The sequence below is a fragment of the Penaeus vannamei genome, chromosome 24, assembly GCF_042767895.1.
Source record: "Penaeus vannamei isolate JL-2024 chromosome 24, ASM4276789v1, whole genome shotgun sequence".
Taxonomy (NCBI): domain Eukaryota; kingdom Metazoa; phylum Arthropoda; class Malacostraca; order Decapoda; family Penaeidae; genus Penaeus; species Penaeus vannamei.
In genome coordinates, this window is record NC_091572.1 from 12,131,183 (window position 1) to 12,136,182 (window position 5,000).

Here is a 5,000-nt window from a genome sequence, read left to right on the forward strand (position 1 = left end):
ATAATTTTAAAGTAATGATAATGATACTAACAGTACTACTACTACTAATGATAATAATGATAATAATGATGATGAATACTACCCTTCCATATTTTTGTAAAATGAGTTCGAATCATTTTGATATAAAACCCCTTAAAATTTCCCCCCAAGCCCTAACCCTATATCTCATGTTTCCCAAGGCTGTTATGTGGCTCATGATCTACTGTATGTTTTCATCCTAATTACGGATTTTCTGGTCTGCATTTTTAGACTAGTCATATTATGTTATTAATTTTTTGATAATTATGAAAATGAGAAGGGAAAGGGATATTATAAAAATGTGACAGTGTCATGTAGGGTTTATGTTGATTATTTGTTGTTACATTTTTCTGAGTTTTCATTTTCTTTATCCCACATATATATATATTTTTTTTTTTTATATACGAAAGAAGGTATACGAGCGCGTCTCTCGATAAAGGGACTATGATTAAAAAAAAAAGTGAAGATTTTTACTATTCCTTTTTTTTTTTTTTTTTTTTTTTGTAGCGTCACTTGTCTGACTCAATATCTTTTTATTTTTTTGTTTTCCCGGATTTTTTTTTTTGTTCTCCTTCTCTCCTTGCCTCTCCCCCTTTTTTTCTCTCTTTCTCTCCCACTCTGTCTTTGTTGATTTGTCTGAATATCTGTGTCTGTCATTTGTTCTTTTGTCCATCTTTGTCTTCAGTCTTTTCTGTCTTCAATCTTGTCTCTATCTCAGTTTTTCTTTTTTCAATTTTTCGTCTGTGTTCTGCTTCTGTCTCTCTCCTCTTTCTTTCTTTTTCTTTTTCTTTTCTCTCTCTCTCTCTCTCTCTCTCTCTCTCTCTCTCCCCCTCTCCCTCCAATTCCCCCCCTTTCTTTCTTTTCCTTATTTTTTTTCTCTCTCTCTTTTTTCGCCGTCCGAAACGTGCTCGGGAAAAGATGAATGAAAAAAGGAAAACATTATCCTTCTCTCCCCTTTTTCTTTTGCTTTCAACTCGCAAAGATGTTTAGGGGAACCATTGCGGATTGCAATTCACTTCAGGAAATTCCCTTTTTTTAAAACCCCCTTGTCTAGCACCCACTGATTTTGCTGACTCTTGCAATCAGTTATTTATTTTCGATTCCCACATTCACACACACACACACACACACACACACACACAAAAAAACCCACCACACACACACACACACTCACACACACACGTCACACACACACACACACACACACACACACACACCCACACTCACACAAACACACAAATACACAAAACCCCCCCACACACACAGACACACAGACACACAGACACACACACACACACACACACTCCCCACACACACACACACACACACACACTCACACATACGCTGCGTGTCTTTTTTTTCCCTTTTTTCTTACCTTAAAATTTTCTTCTTTCTGTCTGTCAGTTATCTATGTTTCCCTCCCCTTTTCTCTTCCTATTTCTCCCCTTTCCCCCATTCTTCTCCTCCCTCTCCCTCCTCCCTGCTCCCCTCTTCGTCTCTTTTTCTTTTTTTGTTTCTGTTTTTCTGTCTGTCTGTCTCTTTTTGTTTCGAGACTGGTTTTTTTGTCTGTCAACCTCTCCCTCTTTTTCTTCCTTTCTTTGTTTCTTCGTCATCTCTTTCATTTTTTTCCCCTTCTTTCTCTGTCCCCCCCTATCTCCCTCCTTCCCCTTTTCTTAGTCTTTTTGTCTTCTCTCCTCCCCCTTTTCTCTCTCTCCCTTTCTACGTCTCCCTTTTTCCTCCTCATTCCCTCCCTCCCTCTTCCTTCTCCATTCCTTACCCTCCCTCCTCCATTCCTCCCTCCCCTCCCCTCCCCCCCTTCCCCCCCTATCCCCCTTTTTCTTGTCCCTCCACCTTTCCCCTTCCCTCTCCCTCTCCTCCTCCTTCCCATTCCCCTTTCCCTTTCCCCTTTCCTCTCCCTATACCTCCCCCCCCTTTCCCTCCTCCTCCTTTCCCCATTCCCCCTCCTTCCTCTCCTCCTCCTTTCCCTTTCCCTCCCCTATCCTCCCTCCTTCCTCCTCCATTCCCATTTCCCCTCCCTCTCCCCTATACCTCCTCTCCCTCCTCTCCCCTCCCTCCACTCCTCCCTCTCCCCATATACCTCTCGCATTCCTCCTGGTGGCGACACCTGAGTCCAAGACCGAATCACGAAGACGAATAGTTATCGAATATCTATGCTTGCCGTTGCTTGCGGTCGTTTGGCGTAATGCTGATGTTGATGGCGATGGATAAACATTTCTGCTCGCGTCTGCCTGGCAGCTGTGAGCTGGGGGGAGGGGGAAGGGAGGGTGTGAGTGTGCGGTTTCTGTGTTGAGAGAGAAGGGGGGTAGGAGGGAGAGGGGTGGGTGGGTGAGGGAGGGAGAGGGTGGGTGGGTGGGTGGGAGGGAGTGAGGGATGGAGGGTAGGAGGGAGGAGGGAAGTGAGAGGGTGAGGGATGGAGGGAGGGATGGAAAGGTAAGGAGGGAGAGTGTAAGAGAAGGAGGGAAGGAAATGAGAGAGGGAGATAGAGAGAGGAATGGGAAGACATAGATAGATAGATATAGAGATTGATAGATAGATAGAAAGAACGATATAGAGAGAGTGAGCGAGAGGCGGGGAGAAGAAGAAGAAACACGTGCTGCAGCATATGAAGCAAGCTAATCAAAGAAGTGCACTCTCTTCAAGATGGATACACCAATCCTGGGGCATGTAGTGTCCAGTGAGCGAGTCCAACTGACCCTGAGAAGATGAGGGCAGCGCATGAATGGCCGGTGCCTAGGGACCTAAGGGAACTGAAGAGCTATGTTGGCTTCAGTAGTTATTACCGACGGTTCATAAAGGACCTCGCCAGGATAGCCACACCACCCCACCATCTCAATAAGACAGGCGTGACATTTTATTAGGACCTGGAGTGCCAGAAGGCTTTTGGAAGGCTAAGGTTGGCTTTGGTTGATGCTCCTGTGTTGAAATTTTCAGATCCTGGGGTGCCCATACCTCCTGGGTTGTGACGCCAGCGATGGGGGAGTGGGTGCAGTGCTCTCACAGGTGAAAGAAAGATGGCCAAGAGCGAGTTAACAAGTGGCATATTACAGTAGTAATTTCTCGTTAAACGAGCGGAACTACTGTGTCACACGGAAGGAACTGCTGGCCAATGTGAAGTTAGGGCGCTTTTTTTGCACTTCCATCCCTACCTGTATGGTGCATTTTTTTGTACGCACGAACCATGTAGCACTTAAGTGGCTGAAGACCCTGAAGGGCAGTTAAGAAGCACGATGGTTTGGTAGGTTGGAGTGGAATACCACTAACAGGTGGAGCATCGTCCAGGAGTGGTCATGAAAATGCGGACGCTCTCAGTCGAGTGCCATTCTTTTTAATTTTACCTTGTATGCTGATGATGCTGACTCACACACTGTTGGTCCGTGCATTGATTCCCTAATCGCCAATGCCAACCACAGGATCATCCAAGTAAGCTATTGATTCTCAGTAATAAGTTAAATTCAAATCACCGATAAAACTTATATTTCATTGAAATAAAGAGTAGTTTCACATTCTAGCTATATTGAGTAAATTGATATGTATCATTCATATTTACAACCAACAATATTCCTGTACTTAATCCTTAAATCACAATATTTACCATCATTAGATTGTTTTTTGTACATATTTCAGTCCATGTTTTGTTTGTGCTTGTACGTTTGTAAATGTTCTATAAATTTTATTATACCAGCTTGTCTCTGGCACTTGCCTTTGTAATGTAAAACAAATGTATTGTCTATATTGCCTCCATATTTGCTCTACGTACCCATCAATATATTCAATGATCTAAACCCGGATCTCTATATACTGATAGATAACAGCCTTTGTAAGGGAGTTCCTTAATATATCAAATGTACCCATATATTTGGTTTACAACTCATGTCTAAATAAACTGTTTTCAATTGCAATTTCCTCCTCTTACTCCAATTCTCACCTGCTTCTCCTCCTCCTCCTTCCTTCTTCATCCGCCTGCATCTCCTCCACCTCTTCCTTCATCCTCCCTCCACCTCTTCCTCCATCCCCTCCTCCTCCTTCTACACCTTCTTCTCCCACCTCCTCCTCTTCCCACCTTCACTCTCTTCCCTCCCTCTTCAACTCCTTCTTCTCTTCCTCCTCCTCCTCCTCCTCGTTCTTGTCCTCGTCCTCCTCCTCCACTTCCTCCTTCTCCTTCTCTTGTTCCTCTTCCTCCTCCACCTCCACCTCCTTCCCTCCTCATCGTTATCCTCGTTTTCCTCCACCCTCATTATTCTCCTCTCCCCCGCTCCTCCACCTCCTCCTTCCTCCTTCTCCTTCACCTCCACTTTCTTCCTTCAACTCCAACTCCTCCTCCTTCTCTTCCTCCATCTCTTACATTCTCTCCCGTCCTCCTCCCTTCCTCCTTCTCCTCCTCCTACCACCTTTCTCCTTCACCTCCATCTCCTCCTCCTCCTCTTCCTCCTTCTCTCCTCTTCCACCTCCACCTCTACCTCCTCCCTCCCCTTCCCATTTCTACCTCCTCGTCCTCCTCCTCCTTCTCTTCCTCCCTCTCTACCTTCTCCTCCGCCTCTTTCCTCCATCCTGCATACCAAACCATCGATTTTATTCCCGCTTCATATTTCCTCCTTTCCAAATGTTTCGTCTCTGCATCGCTCAGCTTCTCGCAAACTCTCGTTGGAACTTCAATGAACCGATAAGAAGTCTTTAAGTGTGGGTAAGAAGGGTCGTTATACTTTGGGAAATAATCGCTCGATAATGAAACGGGTGATTTATTTCCTTCGTTTTGGAATGTTTTTATTTTTTATTTTTATTTATTTATTATCATTGTCGTTTGTTTTTATTTTGAAATTTATTTATATGTATATTTTTTTGCGTGTTTCTCTTTCTCCCTTTCTTTCTTTCTTTCTCTCTCTCTCTCTCTCTCTCTCTCTCTCTCTCTCTCTCTCTCTCTCTCTCTCTCTCTCTCTCTCTCTCTCTCTCTCTCTCTCTCTGTC

General features: G+C 44.3%; 1 protein-coding gene and 1 pseudogene across 1 annotated transcript in view; both read left to right on the top strand.

The window, feature by feature from the left end:
* Window positions 1-5,000, top strand: part of PIG-T (phosphatidylinositol glycan anchor biosynthesis class T) — a 58,198-nt gene that overhangs the window by 6,368 nt on the left and 46,830 nt on the right. The window lies entirely within an intron of this gene.
* Window positions 2,742-5,000, top strand: part of LOC138866254 (hemocyanin subunit-like) — a 15,128-nt pseudogene continuing 12,869 nt past the window's right edge.